Below are 11,579 nucleotides of genomic sequence, written 5' to 3' on the forward strand. Positions count from 1 at the left end.
GAAAAGTAATTGTATGAAATTTATTGCTAGTCCCAGCTGTAAGCAGATATTCTTTGAAGGTGGCCCAAGTAGACTGCAGCCCGTGAGCTGCTGTTCCCCTCTTTGAACAGCAGCTGAGGAAGATCTTAATGGCTCAGGTTTTGGAGTCTGGAGTTTGGAGTCTCCCAGATTTTCAACCAGGATTTCTTGTCAGCTGTTGAAGTTGTCCAGGAGGGAGGAGGGTCCTGCTTCAGCCCCCAACCTCTTTTGTGGAACCCAACTTGCTGCACTGGGACTGTGGCATGTCAGATTATGTGGTCTTCTCAGTCAAGGGTAGATCAGGAAGACCATATACTGAACATGCCTGGAAACTCTGGGGAGCATGAAAGCGAACCTGGGATGTGTTGTTGGCCATCACAAGCCACACAGTGCACCACACAGTGCACCAAACCTGCAGACATAAAGGCAACCCGCAGATTTGGCCATCTCCTGTGTTCAGGCATAATTGACTTCAGTAGGGCCAAATGCACTACAAAATGCAAGATTTGAAAAGCATGGATGGTATTACCCTTGTTTGGTAAAGCATTATCTGTTGTTTGCTTCCCTCCTCATTCTTCTTCCCCTAGGCTTGTGGCAAATGCTGGCTGGAAAGGTAGATCCTAAACAAAAAGAGGCTTAGATGTTAGAGAAAATATATTTACTCAGAGTGTAGTGAGGTGCTGGCACAGCTGCTCAGAGAAGCTGTGGTGCCCCATCCCTGGAGGTGCTTGAGGCCAGGTTGGATGGGGCCCTGGGCAGCTGAGCTGATGGGGGGCAGCAGGAGGTAGGAATGGGTGGGCTTTGAGAGCCCTTCCAACCCAAACTATTCTGTTATTCTATGATTCTATCTCTTGTGGTAGGAAGGGACAGAATAGCTTGGGTGTTTCCTGAATTTACGTGAACACACGGCTGCAATGCAAATAGACTGTGGCGACAGCAATGGCCAACTGGCAGAACATAGGTTTGTGCCTCTGTTATTTTAAATTTAGGATGCCTACTGAGCCATCCTTATCCATCGACATGATGAGTTTTTCAGAGCCTGTGATTGTTTAATATAATCTGTTTATTAGGAAACATCTGATAGCTATTGTAGAAAACGTCAGATAATTTATGTTCTTGTTTTCCATCATGAGAAAAAAAAATATTACCATTTTATATCAATAAATATTGCAGTGGCTTACACTGCACTACACAAATGGACAAAATGCAATGTCTGATGCACAGCCCTGAGAAATAGGGACATGAGCTGAATAAAATTCTAGTTGCATTTGCAAAAGCCTGATAATTGGCATGATAACACAAATAAAGGTATTGTTTGTACTCTAACCCCATTTTGAGTCATTTTCATGCTGCATAGACTATTCCAAAAATGCTATCCTTTATATTTTTGTGTTAAGATAGCTTTATAAAGAAATAGAGATTTGTAAATGGCACTCCAAATTAACACTGAGGAAATGGGCTGGGGGAGCTGGATAAAATGGAGAATAGAAAACCTATTGCATTTTCAATCAGATTATAGTAATCTACCCAAGATAAGAAAGAGGCATCTCTTTCACTTTACTGTAATTATAATAGGGTAAATTCTGTATCATAAAACACAAAGATTTGTTTTGCACTCATGAATATAGCAAAAATGCTTCCTTATTTTTGAAATAAAATGGTAAGCTTTTCCCTTCTAATTAAGAGATACAATGTATAATAGTATAATACTGGAATGATAGGTTTTTGTTTAAAAATGTATTAATGTCTACAAATCTTTTTATTTACAGATAAACATAAGCAATCCTGATGGATTTAACTTGGGATTTTATAGGCATGTGGTTGTTTCGGTTTAACCCTTCCTTTTGTATTTACAGTACAGTAAACTAAGACCAAGCCAAAATATTAGAGCCTTGTATATTTGTGAAAGAAAATAAGTTGTTGTTCACAGACAGTTCTTTCAGATGAGTCAGTTAAATGTGATTGGAAATGAAAAGCTACAATTTAAAAGCATTTTGTGAATTATACTTTTTGAAAAAGGAAAAAGCCCTTGCTTTTGACAAGGCAATTTGTATGGAGACAGATATTTCGTGGCTTCAGGTATTGTGCTTCAGAAGCAACAAAGAGGCAGTCGGTGTCCTCTTTGTCAGTTCAGCAGCTTCCAGTATCTCAGTGTGTGGCAAAACACTGTCAGTGCTACTCGCTAATATTTCATAAGCTGAGAAATACAGACTGAGGTTTATCTGAAAGGAACCTGCTCCTTTTCAAAATCATTGCACACAATCAGTGTGTGTACAAGGAGTGATTCATTATTTGCAAAAAACTACATTTTTATCTCATTTGTTAAGGATTGCTTTACCCAGACTTGTGTGTTTCCAAGAAACCTTTAACTTTGTTCTAAGTTTCTTGCCTTATACACATGGAAATGTGGAATTCTGCAATGTTTTCACAATAGTTCTTCATATACTATCTTCTGGGAAAACTAAGAGAAGAGCTGCAGTATTGTAGTCCTGTAGCTCTTTCTGGGCCTGCTCTGGTTGCACCAGGTGAAGCACAGGTCCCTTTGTTAAGATTTGACAACAACAAATCTATTTTCTTTTTCTCGCACCCAACACAGATTATTTTGCACAATTAAGCAAAAAAAAAAACAAAACAAAGCCAAAAACAGAAACAAAACCACATTCTTTTAAGAAAGCCTGATATTGCAATCACAGTGAAGTCTTGCCCTTCAAGTAGTGGGGTTTTTATCTTTCTTCATATTTTATTTACAGATTTTTGGCTGCCCTACTTCTGTTCCCACTGGAAATTCCCTAGGACATGCTTTATAACTCTGCTGATGGATGAACTGGCAAGCTTCCTTTCTATTAAATGGAACCAATGCAATATTCTCAATTGGAATTTAAGTTTCTCTTGCAAAGAACGATTAGAATAACATTTTGGAAAGCTTTTGCCTCAACAGAGCTAGGCAGTATCAATGCTGCCTGTGTTGTCTGCTTTTAGAAGAAGCAGGATAGCAAACTGCGAGCCATCTACTCATTTAATCCCCTTTAGTTCCCTGTCTTTCATGCAAATAGCAATTCATGCCAGATGCTTGGATTTCGTATTTGAGTCCTGCACCACCACCTTGCTGTTGTGCTCTCTTCAGGGAGCCCTCTTCAATCCCTCCTCTTGTACCATTGTTTTATCTCAGGCTTCTGTCCTCACCCTCCCTCATTCATGGCAATTTAGGGATACCGTCATCCTCACCACTTCTTTGTCTCATCCTCCTAAGTGCATTGTCTTTTAGTCTGTAAATTGTATATGGGTTTGTAAAACGACGGTCTGTATGTTGAAACAGAGCCTTAGAGGAGTTTCCTGAGTAACCTGACTTCTATGCAAGCCTCTAACAGTAATGCTGGATAATTCTTGTTAATAATGTTGGCAGCAGTAACTGGTTTTTTTTCTATAGTTAGGGTATGCGGAGGAGTAATAGTTTGTCACATTTAAAACTGGAAAAAAAGCTGAATTAAATACGGTGTGCCAAGGTACCTCTTGGCTTTATTCCTAAGTGACAGTGATCAAGTGAAGCTAAATACTGATAATGTCGTAGAAGCTTCTAGATAACTTGGATAAATTTCATAGAACCATTAGGGTTGGAAAAGACCACTGAGATCATCTAGTCCAACTGTCAGCATACCCCCACGGTACCCACTGACCACATCCCTCAGTGCCACATCCACACAGCTTCTAACAGCGGTAAGGATGGTGACTCCACCACCTTTCTGGGCACCCTGTGCCACTGCCTCAACTCTCTTTCAGAGAAGAAACTGTTCCTAACTTCGTTCTGCTTTGCTAAGATTGAGCGGTATTAAAACTCAGTAGTTGGATACTAATGGCTCTGGAATCTTAAATCCATGTTTGATATCTGGGCACATCCTAGTCACTTACTCGAACACCTACTTGGTAGTTTTCTTACGAAGCATCCACTGCTACCATGGTATCTGAGTCCAAAATTAGGAGTAAGCAGAAGTTCTTACTAGGAAACTTTCTGAAGAATGTCATTCTTTCCTCTGAAGAACATAAACACTGCCTTTGAAGTCTCCAGAGCTTTAGACAAACATCTCATTTTTCAGACAGATATCACTGCTATTTCTAGTCCTGAGCAAGTACTACCATTTATATAATTGTGTATGAGATTTCTGATTTCAGCTGCATACACTGCTGACATAACACCTTGTAATGAAGGGCTAGATTTCCCTGGGAGAGACTGGTATGTAATCGGAATATACCTGTATTTTCAGTGGGAAAAATGCTAAATGCAAATGTATTAATATACTGAAGAACAAGTTTCAACATTAATTAATTTGGATTTAATACATTTGCAATGGAAGACTGCCCTACATCAGACACAGTGAATATTGAATTATTTAGATGGGGTCAAGTTATAATGCATTGTGATGATTTGTAATTTTTTTTTTTTTAAGTGCAAAGACTTCTTAAGCTTTTGGAGAAGTGTGCAATCCACTTCAGCCTTTTAATAATTATGACCTTTGCTTCTTCAGACTCTTGGGCCTTTGATAAGGACTAGTTAATTCTTTCCCTTGAATGTTACCCATGTGGTAAGAGATGAAATACTTGTTCTTTCTAATTCTTCCTCAGTTTCTGTCTGCCTCTGTTCTCAGTTGTGCAGTGCTAGGCAAGGAAATGAGTGCAGAATGTTTCCCCAAAGAAGAATCCCAATTTCCCAAATTCCCAATCCTACTGAGGATGAGGAAGAATGAACCAAAAGGGAGGAAGGAGACAAAAGTGTTTCCTTTCACTGCATCTGTGAAAGCTTGCTCTTGTTTCCATGTCTAAGATAGGAGAAAGTAAAAATAGAATTCAAAGCCATATATTTTCGTGGAATCATAGAATGGCCTGGGTTGAAAAGAACCACAGTGATCATCTAGTTTCAACCCCCCTGCTATGTGCAGGGTTGCCAACCACTAAACCAGGCATTTTAGAGCTTTTAAAATGGTGCAGCTTATTTGCATGATTTGTATTTGCTTGATTTATATGTAGCCATACATATAAATGGAGAAGGTGGGACACTCATGCTCTTGAAATGGACTGCTGCACTTTTTGGCACTTTTTCTCAGAGCGGAGCATCCAAGATACTCTTTGTGGTATCCATCCCTATATTTTACAAAGAAAATTCAGTCTAGCACCCATCCCAAGCTGTTAAATATGGAAATAAATGTTACCAGGATGCCAGATATATTTCTACTGTAAGTGGATGCACCTTCCAAATTTGGCTCAATAGCTTACCCCTTCAGTCATGTATACTTTTATGTTAAGCTCTCCAAACATGCCAATTGTTTTCTTAATTCTTTTAATGAAGTCAGTGGGAGTAAGTGGGGGAAGACAGAGCTCTCAAAAATCCCACTGCAACCCAAAAGCAGACTAATACTGAACTTCTGTGCTGATAGGAAAAAATGAAAAAAAAATATATATATTATTGGGTATTAAAATATTCCCCAGCACTTCCTGATAAAAAGCGTGATAAATGATTTAATGTTCAAGAAATGCAAGTAGTTAGAAAGGGATCTTTTTGATATTAGGGTTGCAAAATACATGTGCAGATACGTATGCATTCTGATGGCAGCTTCAAAACTGAAGGAAAAAATGCTCCATCATTCCCCATGGAATGTTTCTCCAACAGTTTGCCGAAAAAATAAAGGCAATGCATTATTTATTTCAGTGCTCTCTGTTGCGTCCAGTTGTTTCTGTGCTGACTTTACAGTTCCTGGGAAGCTCCTGATGTTAGCTTTGCAGGATATCCAAGCAGTGCTTCTCCAGCACTCCAGGAGTCTGTTTCCTTGGAGGGAGCTCTGCCTCTTGACTGAGGACAGTAGGGGAGCATTCCAGGTACCAGGGGTTCTGGACAGCGGGGAGCCTTCAGCATTTGCTCCTGTGTGGCCCAGTGATCCACCACCATTCTGCTCTTGTTGCTTATTCTGTTACTGTGCCACCTTCTAATGCTAGTCAAGAGACTTTACCACTGCTGGGCTCACAGAGGGAAGGCCCCTCTCAAAAACAAGAGGTTAAAAATAAAGGGTTTATAGCATTGCATTTGTTATCCCCCGACAGAATGTCACAGAATTTTATTTAACATCTCTCCAGCTCTTTTACCATTACGGTTGAGGAAGCATTATTTGTTTTATTCTCCTTGTCATCAGGTGCTTACAAGCATTCAGAAAATTGTCCTCTGGGCTAAAAGCTGTTTATACCGAAGATTTCAAATGGCTTCATTTAGGGTGGGTTTTTATACAAAGAAATCTCATAGGTCCACCTGTCCTATTGTCTAGTATTCTTTGTTCTACAACTTTCTGTCCTACAATTTTAAATCATACTCCAATCACAACAGTAACCTACACTGAAAAGTGGTGCTGAGATAATTTCTTCATCCTTGCTACTTGGACTCCATTTTAGAGATGAAATACAGAGAAAACTTGAGGTGTACAGATGTTTCCTCAAATGTACCTCTGTTTACTTCTAAAGAGGGTTATCTTCTTGAAACAGGCTTGTGTTCTTAAAGCTATTAGACACATACAACACAAGTCTGGTTATTTTGTCTTAGATACATAGATCATTGAATGGTTTGGGTTGGACACAGTAAGAGCCATTTCCATTTACAAGTATTTCCTCTAGAGCATCAAAGGAATGTTTGGAAATACTTTGCAACAATTTGACTTAAATGTTTTGACTATGCATTGCGCATGCCATTTAACCTTCTTGGACCTCAATTTCCACATATATGAGAAAAGGAAAATTATATTTATTCAATATACTCACAATTTTTTTTTATAGAAATATATTAATTTGTATCTGAGCTATACTTAAGAAGTATTATGCAGTATCTCAACTGAAATTCTCGTGAAATCCTGAACACTGCCTTGGGAAATAAGAGCAGATTTTTTATTTTATTTTATTTATTTCCACTTCCATTAGACCAGGGGGCTTAGGGCCCCATCCAGTCTAGCCTTGCCTTGAGTACTTCCAGGGCTGAGTCATCCACAGCTTCTTGGGGCGGCCTGTTCCAGTGCCTCACCACCCTCACATTGAAGAATGTCTTGATTGTATCAAATCTTGATCTCCACTCTTCTAGTTTAAAACCATTCTTCTTTTTCCTGTCACTATTCATTCTGGTCAAAAATCTCAGTGCCGGCTTTGGGAGGTCACACTGACAAGTTGCAATCAGTACTGCAAGGGAAAATTTGTGTTTGCTCTTTCCATTGCCCTATCAAGTAGCAGCATATTGGAAAAAGGCTATATGTCTGTCTTCTTGTTGTGAGGATCTGATCCTGAGTTAGGAGGAACCAGAGGAGATAGAAAACCAACATGGGTTGTGTCAGGCTCCTGGTGGGGAAGGTGTGGAAAGATAAGGGTTGTGATGTCTGCTTATCAGCACACTGACTGACACAAATATTTATAAGACATGGCTGACCAAAGTAGCCAATAGCCTAATTAAAAGGATTCTAGATCTGAGCAGCCTATCTGGATGCTTTGCATGATTAAAGAAGCAGGGTGATGGTGCGCTACCCCTAGGTTTGAGTTTATTATTTTATTTCCTCTTGGTAGGCAGCCAAAATTCTTCCAAAATTATATCAGGAGGAGACCAGAAAGTGACATGGATTATTTCCTTAGGAAGGATTGTTTTTCTGTTTTAAAATCTGTGCCAAGAAAATGCTTTTCTCAGAGTTGTGCTGAGTGATGACGATGGTCATAGCAGGGCTGTAGGAGTGTATTTGGTAGAACAAGAATAGAAATAGTGGTTTGGGGTTTGGTCTTTATCTCAGAAGAAAAATGGACAGACTTTTTAGAAAATGTGAGACTCAGTGGACAAAAACACAAATTACAAGGGATAATTTGGAAGATCATGCCTTCCAATTCAGTTTGTGACACAAAACTCAAAGTCTTTACGGAATTTTTCTGAAGAGTTTTCCAGTCTCCAATTCAAAGTCACTGAATAATGTCATTATCTATATAGTGATTTTCACTTGAATGTCTGTTACTGCTTTACAACTGTAAACAACAGGGGTCACATTGTAGAGCAGCTGCAGAAAAAATGTTGACATTTGTTATATATTCAGGAATATCTCAGAAAAGGAAAAAATTATGTTGCAAGGAACTGTTCCATACTTTTCATCTCCCTTTTGTCCTCTCAGAACTTGTTTCCATTCTACTACATCCTTTTTGTGATAATGGACCAGACAGCACACATTATTAAAAAGGCAGGGTACATTCTAGATTATATAGTGGCATAGTAGTGTTCTTTGGTTTATAGTAGTGTTCTTTGTTCTCTTCCTAATAATCCATAACATACAATTTACTTTTTTTTAAAATCATTGTTAAGTTTGGAGCTGACATTTTTAAAAAGCTGTCTATTACAATGACAGCGTTATATTCTTAAATGGTAATAACAGTCTCAGGATCTTTTGTTAATATGTATACATATAAAAAGTTTGATTTTTCTATATATGTTATTTAACATTTATCTGCATTGAATAACATCAGCCCTTTTATATCCCAGTCACTCAACTTCATGTTTCTCTGCAGCATTTCTTCTAACGCTGTTAATAACCTGATACTACCATACAATCTTTTCACCTTATTATTCATATGTCTTTCTACTCATTTATTAATAGACAGAGGAACAGGTGGCTGCACTAGCGACACTTCCTTAATGTCAAAATCAACTGTCTGTGCCCTGTTTCCTTTGTGTTGGTCAATTATTTCTCTGTGTGACAGTCCTTTGGTGCATTAGGTTATTTAGAATTTTTGATGAAGCCCTTTATCGTATGAGCATTTAGGCATCCACAGCAGAAAGTAATCTGTCTGCAATCCTGTAATGCTACTTTTGTTGCAGCAATATTAAATATTATTTAAAAATCGTAACACTTTAGTCTGTAGTATTCATCATTGCTTCTGTCATATCCACTGTCCTGGGTGATGTACAGTCTATAGGAGGGACCCTCACATAACGGTTTTTGGATCTGAAGTAGTCTAAAAGACAACAACCAAGTGTTCCAAAGCCTGTCATCATCTCTTTCCATGATCTGTAGAAGTCACAGGGAATTCTTGGTGAGGTAAAACATTTGCTTCAGCACCCAGAGAGCAGGGCAGAAGCGCTCATGACAGCTTGTGCCACCATGAAATGTTGGTTGTCCAGTCTACAGGACTGGTTGGAGAGTACTGAGACATGCTAGTTTTGTATCCTCACATTTCCTTCTTATGGAGTTCAAATGTGTCTGGGGCACTTACTCAAATACAGAGGATGGAGTTTATACTAAATATAAGTCCTACTCATAGATCTGTGATTATCATAGAAAATATTGATAGTTATGAAGATGCAAAAAGATATTAACACATTAACAGAGAAGATATAGCATAAATAATAAAGATGCACTGATTAAGCATCCTTGAAAAAGTCCTCTTCAATTGCCTTTAAAAAAATAGGAGCACAAGACTTGATCCTTTAATAGAAATCTTAAATATCAGATACAGGAAGCATAAATGGCATAATGATGAAAAAATGGTGTAAGAAATACAAAATCCAGGCATTCTGAAAGGTAGGAAATGTTCCCATGATGACTGAAGTAATGTTTTCATATCTGAATTTTGTGCAATATTGTATGTATCTCTGCTGTAAGAGAATGTTAGAGAATTAGATTTCAAAAGATGAAGGGAAATGTTAGATTTGTTTTCAATAACTTTTTAAAAGACATTTTGGAGCCCCATTTAAATCCACTCATGTAGAAAATGTAATACACTCTATTTACTATCAATATTGTTTCTAAAGACAGATCTACTGACCTATCACTTGTTATGAGTTTGCTACATGAAGTAGACTTATGTTGCGTAATTGTTCTTATATGATTGCTTTTTTTTTGCATCAGATTTACCACCGTATTTATTCTCTGCCTTTGTTCATAATAACAATGACTCCCCTAGTTGGTTTAAAACTGTAAGGCATTTGAATAATCCTCAATAACCTATAATTACTTTTATGCAGCTTCTTATTTATTTCATTTAAAATTGTTATATTTACTTACAAATTCTGAATATGGATGATACTTCTTGTAATACCCACCCTGATCCAATTTCCCTTACAGAGGGTAGTGTACCTCAAAGCTAACTATAAGTTCCATGTTGAAAGCTGACCCTCACTTAACATGAAAATTAGAAAGCCTAAGAAAAGAAGGATAAGAGGTCAACAAAAAAAGTTGGGATTGCCCACAGATAATATGAAATAAAATTTCCCCACCACTGTTATGCTGTTAAGTTGGTGACTTATATACTGTACTTCTTAAAAGTGGACTTTTTCAGCTCATTTTGTTTATATCTTATTTTTTTATGCTAACATTAAATTATGGATCTTTGCAGTTGCCTTATAATGCAAGATCATTTCTCTATTATCCATGGAAATGTGACTTTGTCAAAAGTTTTTTTTCAATACATCCAAAATGGGGAAGAGGCACATCACTTTACAATAGAGGTGGAAATGAGAAGAAGACAAGTGAACTCTGAAAAAGACTTTGAGGTATGCTATTTTAAAGATCTTTTCCAAACATAGGAGGATGCCATCCAGATGAGCAATGCAGAACAACTGCATGTAATATTCAGTGGTTAGAAAGAAGAATTAAAGGATGGTAACTGAAAACATATTTCTTTAGCTGTGTCATGGGCTTCATGTCTTCTGAACTACTTAGAAGTGGTGAAGTCCCCGGTAACTAGAAAAAGGGAAATGGCACTCCTATTTATGAGAAAGGGAGAAAGGAGGACTCAGGGAACTACAGGCCAGTGAGACTCACCTCTGTGCCCAAGAAGATCATTGAACAGATCCTCCTGGAAGACATGTTAAGGCACATGAAGGATGGGCAGGTGATCCAGGACAGCCAGCATGGCTTCACCAAGGGAAGGTCATGCCTGAACAATCTAGTGGCCTTCTATGATGGAGTGATGGCATCAGTGGGCAAAAGGAACACAACTGATGTCACTTACCTGGACTTGTGCAGGACCTTTGACATGGTTCCTCACCACATCCTTATCTTTAAATTGGAGAAAGATGGATTTGAAGGGTTGACAATTCAGTGGATAAAGAATTGGTTGGGAGCTCGCAGCCAGAGGTTTGTGGTCAATGGCTATATGTCCAGGTGGACGCTAATGATGAGTGATGTCCACCAGGGGCCTGTCTTGGGACTCTTCAACATCTTTATCAGTGATATAGATGATTGAGTTCGTTGATGATACCAAGCTGAGTAGTGCAGTTGATACATCAGGAAGAAGGAATGCATTCAGAGGGACCTTGATAAATTAGAAAGGTGGCCCACGTAAAACTAAGGAGGTTCATCAAAGCAAAATGCAAGGTTTTGTACTTGGGTTGGGGTAATCTCAGATATGTACACAGACTGGGAGAAGAAATCCTCGAGAGTAGCCCTTCTGAGAAAGACTTAGGGGTCCTGGTAGATTAAAAACTTAATGTGAGCCCATACTGTGCGCCTATAGCCTGGAATGGTATCCTGGGCAGCATCTGAAAAGTGGTAGCTAGCAGGGCAAGGGAG

Source organism: Meleagris gallopavo, chromosome 3, assembly GCF_000146605.3.
Source record: "Meleagris gallopavo isolate NT-WF06-2002-E0010 breed Aviagen turkey brand Nicholas breeding stock chromosome 3, Turkey_5.1, whole genome shotgun sequence".
NCBI lineage: Eukaryota > Metazoa > Chordata > Aves > Galliformes > Phasianidae > Meleagris > Meleagris gallopavo.